This window comes from Lactuca saligna, chromosome 2 (assembly GCF_052625555.1).
Source record: "Lactuca saligna cultivar CGN05327 chromosome 2, ASM5262555v1, whole genome shotgun sequence".
NCBI lineage: Eukaryota > Viridiplantae > Streptophyta > Magnoliopsida > Asterales > Asteraceae > Lactuca > Lactuca saligna.
In genome coordinates this window covers 62,162,411-62,179,642 of record NC_136418.1, presented here as the reverse complement: position 1 = coordinate 62,179,642, position 17,232 = coordinate 62,162,411, and positions in this window count along the sequence as shown.

The following is a 17,232-nucleotide window of genomic DNA, read 5'->3' as shown; positions in this document are numbered from 1 at the left end:
ACACATATCTTAATGATTTTATCAGGACAATGTTTCCACAAATAAGGGTCATCCCATATATAGTATTTTGCATCACTTTTCAATTTATATTTTGAGCTCGTGTAAATCTATTAGCACACATTTTTTGACTAAAAAGTTAGTGATATCGACATATCAAGGAATTTATTGAGTTAGAGAAATGATATGCTCATCCGGATGTTTGTCTCGTAAGGGGGAAGGAGTCTCATTTGACATGATCCAACTTAGATGGTCGACAACAAGATTTTAACATTCACTCTTGTCCTAAATCTCTGAATTAAATTCTTATACTAGTAGGATCCACCAGATGAGTCTTGGCTTTGCATCTTTCTTTTTCATCAAGTACTTCAGAGCCGCATGAGTCGAAAATACAATGTGTTTGGTACTAAGGAGGCATTGTATCCAAAGAGAACTCCATGACCAATAGTTCATTCTCCATGGTAGAGTAGTTTCTTTGAGTATTTCCTAGTGTGCATGATGCATAATCGATCATGTGGGAGGCCCTTCTATTCTTTGGACCTAAAACGGAGCATATGGAATAGTTTTTTGCATCACACATGATCTCAAATTTGAGATCCCAATTCAATGCTTGTATGATAGGAGAAGATGTAAGCAACACTTTGAGCTTGTCAAATGTATCTTTGTTGTAACGACCCAAAATTTAAGACCAAAAATTTCTTTTAATAAATCATTACTTAAAGTAAATTCATCATTCCAAAACATAATATGAGTATAAGTTTTCAAAACACATGTTCATTATCAGAGTAAACATTCTCAGGCTGTCTAATCTATGGTGTGTGCCATGCGATCACCCCGAGCTTTTCCCTCCGCTACCGGAAGTACCTGAAACCAAAACTGAAAACCGTAAGCACGAAGCTTAGTGAGTTCCCCACCCTACCACATACCATGCATAACCACATACTGCACATACTGGGCCACGCCCCCTATCTTGGGCCTCGCCCCTACCTCGGGCCTCGTCCGCTACAACGGACCTGCCGCTCCAGGCCCCGCTTGGCTTCGAGCCCCGCTCGGATACATATCTGTTTTACTTAGGCCTCGCCTGTCACAGAGCCTCGCTCGTCAACAAATAATAACACATAAACATTTCACAACACATAACTAACACATGCAACTGGTTCTGTCCTAAGGCCTCGCCTATCCTGGGCCTCGCCCATGTCCTACTACTGATGAGTCATGGAACCCCGTCCACGCTACTAATGGTAGTGGGGTACGGGCCTAGCCCACTCTCACTCCTGTTCTAGTTCGGGCCTCGCCCCTATTCTGCTTCTAATGAGATATGGAACCCCATCCACACTCTGCTATTGGTGAGATACGGGACCTCGCCCACACTCAGCTCCCTACCAGGCACATACATGTATCACACAGACAACAAGTATAACTATCATATAAACAATTCCCTGGGTACTTGCCCGCTATTACTGGACCTCGTCCTGAAAATAATACTAGCATATTGTGCCTAGGGCTAACCCCCGGGTCTTCTACTCATAACTACATGGGCCGACATTGTGGCCTTAGACCCATTCACACAAGGGAAACTCACCTGCACTGGATGAACTTGCTGATGATCTCACTAGTTGCTGCCTGACAACTCACGGAACTCCTGCTCCCCTTGCTCCCCGAACTATCAATATCAATGCAACACTGAGTCAGACAGACCCCCGAAAGACAACCAAGTCCACCCTGGTCCAAAGTCAAAGTCCTAGTCAAAGTCAACCTTCCAGGTCAACCCTACTCGCCGAGTCACCCTACTGACTCGCCGAGTTCAAAATGATCAGATTCCTTCCATTCGCGACTCGACTCGCCGAGTCAGTCCATGACTCGCCGAGTCTACCGATTTCTGAGTCCAGACCTATCCAACTCACTGAGTCTCCACCCGACTCACTGATTCGAGTCACAACTCGAAGGGTTTGGGGTTTCGCGACCTGACTCGCCGAGTCCAAGAACAGACTCGCCGAGTCCAAGGCAATCTTCATACGACTCGACGAGTTGTTCATCCCACTTGTCGAGTTTCTCCATAACTTCATGCTACTCGCCGAGTCCACTCAAAGGACCCACCGAGTCCCTTCAGTTCTCCTTACATGTAGAGGATTTTAGAGTCATGCATGGACTCCAAACTGTAGATCTACCCTTCCCAAGCCTATTCCACACGTAAAGTTGCAAACTTTACGTGTAGAGAAGGAGATCTAGGCAAAATATGCCATAAACTAGGGTTTAAGGCCAAGGGGCTTCAAAATCGACTTAATGGCTGATACTTTATGCTTCTCCAGGCCATAACACACTTGGATCTGAAGTAGCAACTCCAGATCCGGCTTCTAACCCATAAGGGTGGCTAATCATGGCTTAAAAGCCCCAAAACTCACAACCAAAGTTAGATCCAAGAGAAGGAAATGACTTAATACCTTCAATACTTCAGAAAGGTTCCACAAACTCCAGATCTAAAGCAAATCCTTGAAGCTTCACTGATTCCTCTCCTTCTTCTTCCTTCAAATCACCCAAAAATGGCTTGGAAGCTTGAATGCACAACAATGGAGGCTTAGGCTTCGTTTTCTGAACAAGGGGGGCTCTAAGGAACCCTAATGGAGAGAATAAGGAGCTTAAATAGTGCCCAAAGTCCCGGATTTAGGGTTTTCCTCGCACAGACCAGACTCGTCGAGTCCACTTGGCCGACTTGCCGAGTTGGTCACTTATACCTTGACCCGGATCCCGCTCGGACTCGCCGAGTCCCTCCTTGGACTCGCCGAGTCAACCCTTAAATTAGGGCTTTTCTTTCCTTTCTTGGCCTTTGAAACTTTGGGTGTTACATTTGTATGCCTCATTAAACTTGAAATCGTTGTCCTTTTGTAAGAGTTGACACATTGGTCTTGTTATCTTGGAAAATCCTTATATGAATTTTTGGTAGAAACCCGCATGACCTAAAAAAACAAAATTCTCGGACACAAGTTGGATAAGTTAAGCTTTGAATAACATCAATTTTAGCCTTCTCTACCTCGATTCCCTTCTTTCAAATAACGTGATCCAAAATGAGACCTAGACTCACTAGAAAATGATATTTTTTCAAAATTTATAACTAAATTTCTCTTAATGCATCTGTTTAAATTTTTTGTGAGATTGGTCAAACAATCTTTAAAGGAATTTCCACATATACCGTCCAATCATCCATAAAAACATCAATTGTGTTTTCAACCTATTACGAGAAAATACTAACCATGCAACGTTGGAAAGTAGTTGGGGCATTACATAATCTGAATGACATTCTACGGTATGCAAAGTGCCAAATAGAGATGTAAAAGTTGTCTTTTCTTGTTTTGTCGGTGCCACAGAGATTTGGTGAAAACCGGAATACCCGTCTAGACAACAATAATGAGATTTCTTGGCTAACCTTTCTAACATTTGATAGATGAAAGGCTATTGGAAATGGTCTTTTCTCGTGCTTGCATTAAGCTTTCGGTAGTCAGTACACACTCTCCACCAATTTTACACACTGGTGGGGACCATTATACCTTTTTTGTTTTCGATCATTTTAATACCCATTTCTTCAGAACTACATACACCTGGCTCACCCACTTGCTATCCAAGATTAGATACATCAATCCCGCATCAAGAAGCTTTAGGATCTCCTTTTTTACAACCTCTATCAAGGGCGGATTCAACCTTCTTTATGCATCTCTACATGGTTTGCATTTGCCTTCCATTAAAATTTTATTCATACAGATGGAAGGACTCATTTATTTGATATTCGTAACCGTCTAACTCATTACTTCTTTGTGATTTTTTTAATATTTTGTGGAGTTCCTCCTCTATGAATTTGGTCAAAGGGGTGAAAATAATGACTGAAAGAGTGTCATTCTTTCCCAAATATGCAAACGTCAAATGTTGAGGCAAAACCTTTAGCTCTAACTTCAGTGGTTAAACAATGGGCTATGGTAACTTTATGCGAGTTTGAGATAACTCAAACTGATTGACATTGATTCATGTATATTTCTTCACTTCCAAGTTGTTAACCATTTTTTGACTTTCGGATGCAAAGAATATAGCTTCAATTTCTTGGAGAGCTTTTCACAATCAAATCATTTGCTTAAAATCATCTCTAACATATCAGCGTTAGTCAACTCAAACAACTTTTGAGTTATTGGTTCAATGACACCAACAAAATATAAAGAAGAGACATCACTAGGATATCTCACAACATCTTAAATGTTAAAACTTATTGTTTCACCATTAAATTCCGTTGTTATATTTCCCACATTTAAATCAATTTTTGTTCTAGCCGTTTTCAAAAAGGCTCTTCTAAGAAAAATGAGAGTCGATTTAGAGGAAACTTTTTCCTTTAAATAAATCACATAAAAATGAAGCAAAAAGACCAGTTGATTAACTTGTACCAAAACATCCTCTATGATAACCTTAAGAAAAACACATGACTTATCCAAGTTGAATTATGACACTCGTTTCATTTAAAGGACAACCATTTAACGATTAATGTACTGAATAGGACATGAAATTAATAGAAGCACCAAGATTAGGCATGTCACTACTAATTCTAACATCCCCTCCCTTGCCAGGAACTGTAAAAATTCCAACGTCTTTGCATTTTGATGCGAGTTTTCTTTAATTTGTAAAATCGCGGATACATTCCCACTCATAGAAATATTTTTGTTCCCTTGCAATTTTATTTTGTTTGTGAAAATTTCTTTTAAATTTTTTTCATATCTAGGAATTTTCTTTATTGCATCAAGCAAGGGAATGTTTACCTCTACCTTTCAGAAGGTGTCAAGATTTCTTTTTCCTCTGCCTTCTTCTTTGAAGTTACGAGTTGGGAAGGGAATGATGGTTGGCACAAAAATTATACATTCATAGCCATATTTTCAACTTAAAACTTACATGTATACCGTTAGATCTATATGTTAATGCTTCTTTCAAAGTTTATTTACACAAATCTTCACAATTTAAATTTTACATACTTTATTCAAAATTAGATTAAATCAGATATGTATATAACGCTACTTTCATCTTATATTTCAAAAGAAAACAAAGAATTAATAAAAAAGTTCACAGTTTATATAGTAAATTCACAGTTTAATACAGTTAATTTACAGCTTAATACAACCAAATTATGGTTTAATAAAATCAATCACAACTTAGTATAATAATTTCAAAGTTTAATGCAAAACATCATACTTTAAAGTTATATTCTCAACTTAAAACTTACATTTCAAAACTTTAATTCACAGTTTATTAAAGTTGTTTCTCTCATTCACGATATTTACAACTTAAAATATGATTGATTTTATTAAAGAATTTCATCAAATATCATGTGCACCAAGCAAATTCACAGTTTAATATATTATTTTGGGACTCTTATTTAAAGTTTAATAAAACAGTTTAGGAATCTTATTCAAAGTATTCACAACTTAAAACATATCAATTCGCTCATCCACATGTAAAACTAACTTTAACACAACTAAGCAATAATTGAAACATTAAAAATCAAAATTCACAGCTTAAAAAAATAAATTCACATTATTTGAGAAAAACATTAACATAATAATATACATCCTAATTTTAATTCACAGTATAGCAACCAGAAAACATAACTTGTGAATAACAATTGATGTAAATATTATAACAAATAAGAAAAAAAAACATTGATTCACAATTTAACAAAAAAAAAACTATGATTAACAAAAATATACAATAAATGAGAGATAAAATCATTAAATTCACAGGTTAATAAATGGCAAAGTAATCAAAACACAAATCCACATACCTAATGTGTTTCATTAGAGATCAGAGAGAAAGAGATGAATGAGATGGCAGTGTTGGAACATAGCTAAGGTGGTGGAACCACCATCAGCCACTGGTACCATCATTATAACTTCAAATCTATACATGAAACAACATAACACAAACTAGATTTAGAAAAATCGAACGACATAGACCACATCTGAACGTGATGTCGACAGTAGGAGGTTGTAATGGACATCAGTTGTGGTAGCAATGGTGGAAACGAAGTTGACGATGATGAAGATGGTATCCGATCTGACCAAATCGCACCATATATAAGATGCTTTGGTTTTTTAAAAGTGAAAGTTAATCTGAAACAACTTTGTGACTCCAAATCTGAGACGAGTTGGTGATTGATTTGTGGATATGGAGGCATTTTCATCAGATGTTATCAGATCTTTGTTTCCGTTGGTGGTAGATTAACAACATGAAAGAGGAATTCGTGTTGACAGTGAGGAATGAAGGTGGTGGTTATGCATCTCGTTGGATCTCATAAATTTGGAGGAGAATATCATAGATCTGAAGACAAAAATCATAGACCTGAAGACAAAAGTCGTAGATATGAAGAAAGAAATTGTAGATCTAAATCTGAAAATCATAGATTTGAAGTTGAAAATCATAAATTTGAAGCTAAAAATCGTAGATCAGAAGCTGAAATTATAGATCTGGAGCCAACCGGAGCTTATGTTTTATGATGACGGTGGTTCACCGGTGGTAGTAGGCGGTTACGATTCGCTGGCGGCAAGAGGTGGTGGCTGGTGGCAACTAGTGATAATGTTTGTGTGTTAATCAAGTTTGAGATGAAAGAGAAGATATCCATAGAATGTGTGTAGATAGAAAGAATAAAAGATGAAAATGGGTTTTTTGTGTTATACCTTAATAAAAAGGGTTCTTAAGTGTTTTTTAATCTTGAGGGGATATATATATATATATATATATATATATATATATATATATATATATATATATATATATATATATATATATATATATATAGGGTTAGATTCATGTGAGACGGTCTAATTTTGTGAGATCGTGAGACGCAATTTTTTATTTTTTTTAGTTAAATCAAGTTCCAAAAATAATATTTAAAAAAAGAATTTTTGGATTTTTCCATTTATTTTGCATTTTAAAATTATTTTTTAGAATATATACAGTGTAATATTCTATTAAAATATTTCACGTATTTTTAAAAAAAACATGATTTTTTTTTTATTTTTTTTATTTTTTTTTTAGTTAATTCAAGTTCTGAAAATAATATTAAAAAAAAGAATTTTTAGATTTTCCATTTATTTTGCATTTTAAAATTATTTTTTTTAGAATATGTTAGTTTAATATTCTATTAGATTATTTCACGTATTTTTCAAAAAAACAGGATTTTTTATGATGTTTTTATTTATTTTTATTTAATTCAAGTTCCAAAAATAATATTTAAAAAAAGAATTTTTGGATTTTTCCATTTATTTTGCATTTTAAAATTATTTTTAGATTTGGTCTCACGGTCTCATAAAATTAGAATCGTCTCAAATGAATCTGAATATATATATATATATATATATATATATATATATATATATATATATATATATATATATATATATATATATATATATATATATATATATATATATATATATATAACCATTATACTAACACATATTGTCGGACAAAACTTATTTTTTCTTTTATAAAATAAAAGTTAGATGTTTGTAAAGACTCCAAAAACTTGTTAACCAGACTCGAACAAAAAGATAAAAGCTAAATGTTCTTTAAAAACTATTTAAAATAGCTTTTGAATTAAATTTTTTTGGTGTAAAATAAAAAGCTTTGGAATTAATTTCTTTTGTGTAAAATAAAAACTTGTAACTCTTTTTCTTTCATTCTATATTTTTTAAAGTTAAAAAATAAAAACTCTCAAAATCTCTATACTTGTCGCACATGGAAACAAATTTCTAGCATCCATGTCAAACACATAAATTTTTTCTTTGATTTTAACGTGTTTGCGCATGAACGGTTTTCTAAGTCTTTTATTTCTTCATTTGATGTTATTGAAAGATCCTTTTATCATAAAACTTTAGGAGAATTAAATACTTTCTTTCCAATCCAAAAACGGAAAGAACTTTTCGAATAAGAAGAATTCAACAAGGTCTAGTCAAAATACCAATTATAATAACAAGAGTAAATTACACGAATGGTCCCTATGGTTTGGGGTAATTTGCACTTTTGGTCCCTAACTTATTTTTTTAACTCGGAAGGTCTCTACGGTTTGTTTTTGTTACGTGCTTGGTCCCTACAGTTTGTTTTTGTTACACACTTGGTCCCTTTCTTACCTAAAACGACTATTATTTAAAAAAGAAAAAATGGTGGGGTATGTAAGGTAAGGTGAGTGAGGTAGGGTTGCGGGTATGTTTACTCAAATAAATTAAAATATCAAGGGAAAAATTGTATCTTTAGATAAGACAATGACCAAGCGGGTAACAAAAACAAACAGTAAGGATCTTCCGAGTTAAAAAAATAAGTTAGGGACCAAACACGCAAATTACCCTAAACCATAGGGACCTTCCGTGTAATTTACTCTAATAACAACCAATCAACTTTTAGAAAACTCAATACACGACAACTTATATAATCCTCCACCAAAGCCATAGCTTTATTTCGTACCTTTAACTTTTTTTTTTTTTTTTTTTTTTTTTTTTTTTTTTTAATAGACGATTACATTCTACCTCATTTGGTTTAAATATATTTTGTTTTACCCCTAATCATCTCATCTTATTCTAATAAATATGTTTTTTTTTTTTTTTTTTTTTTTTTTTTTTCACTTATTACATTCTCGTTTAAATTGTCAAATATAATTTTATTCTTATTTTGAATTAATTTTTTTCCACATATTATTTTATAAGTTTGTTTATTTTTGAAATCCCATATAATATTTAGATGTAATAATTTTAATAAATGTAGTAGCAAATGGAGATCAATATCATTAATGAACTTATTTTTTAATTTCAAAATTCTCAAAATTAAAGTTCATTAGTTTTTTTGTTTATTTATTTAAATTATTCGTTTAAAAGCTCATTAGCTTCCAGATTCTGACCTTAGCAGTTTTACTACTAAAGACACCGCCCCCCTAAATCCCAGAGTACGTTGGCGAGTGCCCTTTTTTGTAAAATTGTCCAAGATATGGAAGTTCATCTCGACATGACGGCCCGTCAAAAAGCGGTTTTCCAGTGCTTACGTGCACCACATGCCCAAGATTTTCTTCTTGCTATCCCTATAGATAGGATTGGCCAACATATGTCTCCTGTGGAGTATTTGTACTATCCTCAAATATCGACTCATGATTCCAATATTCCCAGCTGACGAGATATGTCCGGTGTGTCGCAAGGCATGTTTGGACTCCTTTGGAGAGCATGCAGTTCACTGTAAAGAACTCCCGGGGTTCAAATACAGGTACGATATGGGATGACATGTTTTGTTCGATATATTTAAGCGTACAGGAGTTTCTGCTAAGAAAGAGGCACCTGTGAATTTCTTGACTGACCCGACAGAAGGAAGGTCAACCCTTAGACCGGTTGACATTTTGATTTTTGGATGAGTCGGAAGGAAACATGCATGTGTGGACCTTACAGGGGTATCCCCTCTCGTGGGCTTGAGGGCGGGGGGTTTCACGGCAGGACTGGCTGCTTTAAAAGCTGCTACAGGTAACGTCAACAAACATGAGAAATCGTGCATGGAAAATCAACATGTGTTCATGTAACAGCCCGGAATTTCAGGTATTTCTTTAAATTATTTTTGGGGCATATTTAGGAGGGGACTCGGCGAGTTGGTGCCTGACTCGCCGAGTAGGACCACGGTCTTGGTCACAGATTCGCGACTGGACTCGATGAGTCCATTAGGGACTCGGCGAGTCGACGCTGTTCAGCTGAAACCCTAGCCGTTTTGATTCTGAATCGTATATAATGTCTTTAGGGCCGTCATGTCTCGTCTTTTGGCCGATTGAAGATAACCTAGGAGTCTGTGGGCATCTGGAGCAAGGGTGAGGGCTAGTGGAAGCTTGAAGAGGTTGTTAGACAAGGAGAGGCAAGGTGGTGATCAAAGGAGGTTCAAGGGGTCGAGTTCTGAAGGTTGGGGACTCAGCGAACACGTTCTCCAGGTAATCCTCGGATCATATCTGTAGCTTTTACGTTGTATGCGAATCTAGGGTTTGGGAAACCCATTTAAGGATTTGATAGATTATAGTGTTGTCACAAGTGTTTAAACCCCTGTAATAGTATATGTGAAGGTCCAGGAAGCCCCATATATATATATATATATATATATATATATATATATATATATATATATATATATATATATACTATGGAATCATGCGAAGTACAGGAGGTAGTTGATTGATTGCATGGCGAGGACTCGCCGAGTCCAATGATCAGACTCGGCGAGTAGCTTGAAGATTCACTAGGACTCGCCGAGTTGTTCTTCAGACTCGGCGAGTAGCTTGAAGACCTACTGGAACTCGTCGAGTCGTTCCTTAGACTCGGCGAGTGGAGTCGGGGTGTCTAGACTCGCCGAGTTGCCTTTGCACTCGACGAGTCCGGTCAAGTTGACCGTTGACCTGTATGTAATTTAGTAGGGTCAGTTGTCTTGTTTTATAAGATCATTAATAAAGGTATGTGGTATTATAGGGAGCATGCAGATTAGCGGATCGAGTGCGAGTAGCTCGAAGGGTTTATAGCTTGCATACTACGAGGTGAGTCTTCTCACTATACTTCACCCGTAAGGGTTTGACTGCGTGACCGGAAGGTTGTATGTGTTATATTTATGCTATGTCTAGAGAGGTAGAAGCTTTATATGTGATGTATGCTTATATGTGATGTGTGCTTATACGGGCCGGAAGGCGTGACTTTATGTGATAGAAAGAACGGTATGATGTATGACTTATGTGTTATGTGTGATATGTTATATGTGTTATGTTTTATACTATTATGGGCCGGAAGGCAAAATACTATGGGCCGGAAGGCAATATAATACGGGCCGGAAGGCGATTATGTTACGGGCCGGAAGGCAATGTTATGTGGACCGAAAGGTCCGGGCCGGAAGGCGTATGTGGGTAAGTCGTATACTGGGGAACTCACTAAGCATTTATGCTTACTAGTTGTGTTTATGTTTTTCAGGTACTAGCGATGACTGTGGGAAGGCGCCGGCGTGACACGTACACACTGCCATTGTTGAAGATCTCGAAGATTCGTTATTTATACTTTTGCAATAAACTTGGAATAAACTCTTTTGTCAAATAATGATGTTTTGTTTTAAATGAAAAATTTATTTGAAAATTTGAGCTGTTACAGTTCATACCGTTTGCGTTTGATACGTTTGGTTTCCTCGCACCGGATGCAGTAGAGCTTCTTAATAGAGTACAACGGATCATGCATTGCAATGGTATATCCCCTAGTTCTATGAATGTAGTCTTTAAAAGATTGAGCTTTGCTATACAAAAAGGTGTAGCGACGCAGCTTGTTGTCCGTTTGCCATCTCATTTGTTGTACGATGATAATTAAAATTACTTAATGGAAAAATTCATGTAAAAAATGTTTAATGAAAAAAAAGATAATATATATATATATATATATATATATATATATATATATATATATATATATATATATTAAATTATCCAATAAAATACATGGGTCTCACTAGATATTATTAAAATACTAATATTTATAGTTTTTTTACTAATTAACCCATTTTTTTAAATATATAAAATAAAATAGATATTATTTTAAAGAAATATATCTTACAAGAATATTTGTCAAAACAAAAAAAATAACAGACATCAAATACTAAAAAAGCAGATATATTATATTGTTTATAAGTTTATAATTGTATGTGTATAGTTTATGTTATCTTTCATTTTCTTAAGTATGTATGTATACTTAAAAATGACAAAATTAAATGGAAAGCTTTATAAAAAAAAAAAAGGTTATAGAAAACAATTTAAAATGTTGTCGACAAGATAAATGAAAATTCAGATGATGAAGAACCTGGAGTCGTCCCTACCAAACTTGCAATATTTCAATATTCATAACCTTTTGCATATTCTAGTTGTTATTGTATTTTGGATCCAGCTTTTGTTTTGTTTCTTGTAAATCTGTGTTCCAGCTTCTCACTTCCCACTGGTTACTTTATATATATATATATATATATATATATATATATATATATATATATATATATATATATATATATATATATATATATATATATATATATATATATATATATATATATATATATATATATAAAAGGTTAGTTTCATATGAGACGGCCTAATTTTATAAGACCGTGAGACGCATTTTTTTATTTTTTTTGGTTAATTCAAGTTCTGAAAATAATATTTAAAAAAAGAATTTTTGGATTTTTCCATTTATTTTGCATTTTAAAATTATTTTTTAGAATATGCACTATGTAACATTTTATTAGAATACTACACGTATTCAAAAAAAAAAAAGAGATTTTATTTTATTTTTTTTAGTTAATTCAAGTTCCGAAAATAATATTTAAAAAAAGAATTTTTAGATTTTTCTATTTATTTTGCATTTTAAAATTATTTTTTTAGAATATTTCACCTAATTTAAAAAAAACGGGCTTTTATTAATTTATTTTTATTTTTTATATATTTTTTAGTTAATTCAAGTTCCGAAAATAATATTTAAAAAAAGAATTTTTGGATTTTTCTATTTATTTTGCATTTTAAAATTATTTTTAGATTTGGTTTTATGGTCTCACAAAATTAGAATGATTTCAAATGAACTGAACATATATATATATATATATATATATATATATATATATATATATATATATATATATATATATATATATATATATATATATAGTTACGTTAATGTGTGACGGCCTAATTTTGTGAGACCGTGAGACACATTATTTTATTTTATTTTTATTTTTATTTTTTTAAATTGTTTTAGTTAATTCAAGTTCCGAAAATAATATTTAAAAAAAGAATTTTTGGATTTTTCCATTTATTTTGTATTTTAAAATTATTTTTTAAAATATGTCAGTGTAATATTCTATTAGAATATTTCACGTATTTTTCAAAAAAATGAAATTTATTTTTATTTTTTTAATTTTATTTAGTTAATTCAAGTTCCGAAAATAATATTTAAAAATATTTTTTAGTTATTCCATTTATTCTGCATTTTAAAATTATTATTTTTTAGAATATGTTAGTGCAATATTCTATTAGAATATTTCACTTATTTTTCAAAAAAAAAAAAACGGAAGTTTTATTTATTATTTTTTCTTTAGTTAATTCAAGTTCCGAAAATAATATTTAAAAAAAGAATTTTTGGATTTTTCATTTATTTTGCATTTTAAAATTATTTTTAGATTTGGTCTCACGATCTCACAAAATTAGAATGGTTTCAAATATATATATATATATATATATATATATATATATATATATATATATATATATATATATATATATATATATATATATATATATATATATATATATACTACTCTCCGAAAGCAAGTACATCAGTAAAAACAAGGATAAGGGTTCAATAACAAAATCATTAATAGTTCGAGCACAAAAGTCAAAAGGTATCATGGGTTTGATATTGACTTTCATATATACAACTTAAATCATTATCACATCATGTGTGATTGCATCAATCATCTCAAACCAATTATTTCGAATTTTTATTAGAACAAATAATAGATGCACTCTAAATTTTATTCCTAAACTACATCATAATCCATCCATTACAGATTGTAAACACCTCATACCTTTCAGATTTTACCACGTATTTTGCAGTGGGCTCCATTACGAAATTTGGAATTCAAATTTTTCGCCCACTTATTTATGCCGAAGATTTCATCATTTACTCTTTCGCATTTGTATCACTATATCAAAACATCTCATTTTGCATTTGGAGTGGTTCACCATTTCAAAATAGCTCAAGATAGTTCTCGACCGGCGTACATGTAATTTGGTTTTATGTCGTTCTATTTCTTGTTGCTAGTGGTTTAATAAAAATAGAAAAAAAAAAGTTCTCTAAGTCGAATTAAGTTTTTATTTTATTTATTTTATTTTATTTTATTTTATTTATTTTATAAATACCATTAGTGTGTAGATCTTTTGCGTATGAATATATTTTGTTTTTTTGGGTCAACTTTTGGATATAATATGGCTGGAACATTGGAGAGTAGTCGCACATAATTTCAGTGGAAAGAAAGAGCATGCCTAAATTGTGGCTTCAAGATAATAAAGTTACCACACATGTATTGCATTCTAATGCAAAATGTTGTACATATGATATATTCACTACCATATATTGGTGAGATATATATTCATGTAATCATATTTTTATCCTTTGTCACAAAACAACCACCAAAATCATTAAAAAAACTCAAGAATTCGCAAAGTTATTTTCTCCCACACAAAAGATAGTTTATTAGAATCCACAAAATTATTTTCTTCCACGCAAAAGATAGTTTATTATCCTTTGTGTATAAATAATGGATTAGTTGATAAAATCATCGAAACTATTCGTTCGCAATGAGCCTGCCACTATCTCCAGGGGGAGGACTGCTTCTGTCCTATAAGTTAGGCTAAATGGGATTTCTCTTGTGCTTGACCTTGCTGTGGTATGATATGACCACAACATGGTCGGAAGTTCATCCACCCAGGCAGACTTTGATATGAGTAACCTTTTTTTCAAACCATTGATAATGGTTTTGTATGATATCTCGGTTTGTCCGTGGGCCTAAGGATGCACTACTGATGTGAACCGGTGATGGATTTTCTTGTCTTCACACCACTCCTTGAAGGGACTACCTTAAAATTGAGTGTCGTTGTCACTTATGAGGATCCTAGGGGTTCCAAAACGGGCGAAGATGTTCATGGTCATGAATTTTATCATCTGCTTGCCAGTGACGGTGGCCAGTGGTTCCACCTCTATCCATTTGGTAAAATAGTCCACGACCACTAGTAAAAATTTCACGCCGCTTGGTGCCGGTAGGAAAGGTCCCACTATATCGACTCCCATTGATGGAAAGGCCAGGGGCTAGTGATGCTGGTTATTGGCGTGGTTGGTTGGCTTTAGAAAGGAGCGAATGCTTGGAACTCTTTGCATTTCTTTGTTATGGCTGAGGCATCGTTGTACACGTCCGACCAATATACTCATAGGCGGAGTAATTTGCTCGTGAGTGCGCGAGCACCATCATATGTGTAACAACCCGAAATTCGTATCACTGCTTGTAACCCTTTTCGTAACTCATTCCGATCAACCAATCGTCATTTTCAAATTCGTTTTCGATTTCATCAATTAATTAAGTCATTAAAAGTAAACGATCTAAAATGACTTAATGAGTGTCCTAATACGTTTAGAAATCATTTTATCATCTCATATTAGTGATCGGAACATTTCTAGAATCAACCACATCGAGTTACGGCAACTTAATCGGGTGCGACCAAATGCACCGTTTAATGTCGGTATCGGGTAGAATTCCACCGTGTCCAAGTTTTGGGACCTATTTAAACGTGTTTAAACATTCATTTGAAGCTTTTGCTTCCTCTCTCTACTCTCTCTCTAACCTCTCTCCTAAATCCAAGTTTAAGGGTCCAAATCTCAAATTTAAGGCCTTAAATCCCTAAGGTACCTTCCTTAACTCATTGTGTATCACATTGGACCTTCAAATTCGAGATTTAATCATGATTTAGAGCCTTGTATATGAGTTTACGGCCCTGGATGGTGCTTAGGCCGTAAACCCATATTTAAAGGGTTTTTAAGCCCTTAAACCCTTCCATGACTCAAACTAGACCTAGATATGACTTTTAGAATATTAGTAATGGACTTAGAACACTTTAAACATGGATTTTGAGGGATTTATATGAGTTTACGGCCAAGGCATGTTCTTGGGCCGTAAACCCCTCAAAAATGTGAGTAAACTCATTTCCAATGTGTTAGAAAGCCATCCAACACCACCAAAAGCCTTGGAATAAATCATAGAACCAACAAAAAATAGTTTAGAGACCTTAAACATATCAAAAATCTTCATTAAGAGTTTACGGCCATAGCATGTGTTCCAAGGCCGTAAACTCCTAAAAATGTGGTATTTGATGCCCTAAATTCATACCAAGGCTAGTAAAAATTATTGGAATCACATGTGATTAATCTAAAGCCATTAAAACATCAATCTAAGGGGGTATAGGAGTTTACGGCTGTAAACTCCATGTTTAGGGCTGTAAACTCCCTTAAGTGTTGTTATTGGTGATTTAAATTCATTCCATGCCTTAGATAAAATTGTTCTAACCCTTCCCAAGTGTTATTGACCCATTAAGCACCATAAATCTTGCCAACATGAGTTCACGGACATGAACTCATGTGTGAGGGGTGTATATGGCTGAAAACTCATTAGGGAGTTTACTCTTGAAGAGTAAACTCAAATCCCAAGTCCCTCGCATCAATACATGTGACAACCCGATATTTCAACTCTTTGTAATGGCCTAATAGGTCAAGTATTGTAAACATTTTTGAGTTAATAAAATTAACTTTGATAATAAAATATCCAAAAAGTTTCTATTTAAATTCTTCTATGTTTAAATATCATTAAACCATGATCGTACGTAAAAAGAACGCCCAAATCCAACTTCGTATATTGAAGTTATGATTTTTCCAAGTTCAGCTTAGCAACAGACAACTAAACACTCGAATCAGAGATCGAGCGACATTTGGCCGGAATAACCTAAACGAGAATCGAAGGTCTCGACAATGGTATTTCAACGGTAAAATGTCTGGCAAAAACCGACGTCAGATAAAGAAGTTATGAATTTTTAAAGAAATTCCTTAATCACGTCATTTTAATAAATAAATAATAAAAATAATTTCGGAATCTGCCAACGGAATCTAAACGAAAGTTGTAGATCGTAGTCTCACATTCGCGGGGATATAAAGAACGTCGAAAACGGAGTTCATATGAAGGAGATATAAATTTTTGAAGTTTGATAAATAATTTATATATAATTTTTATTAAAAATGTTGGTAATATCCGAAGGGGAGTCAGCCTAGGGCCGAAGTACGCGCCGCGTACCTTCGTACGCCCTGCGTACTCGAGGCCACGGCCTCGGATCGTCCACGTCGCCCTATGCGAAGCTACCCGACCCGCCGTCCCATCCGACCCGCCCCATCCGAAATACGTAAGCGATGACGTCACGTACGCGCTGCGTATGCCAGTACGCCCCGCGTACGGAGGCAATTCAGCGCCCCTATAAAAGGGGTGCGAGGGTTTCGAAATTTTTTGCTCATTCTCTCTTTTTCTCTCACGATCTTGCCTCGTTTTCCGTGCCCGTTCAAACCCGAAGCTCTGGTCTTTTTGCTCAAGTCC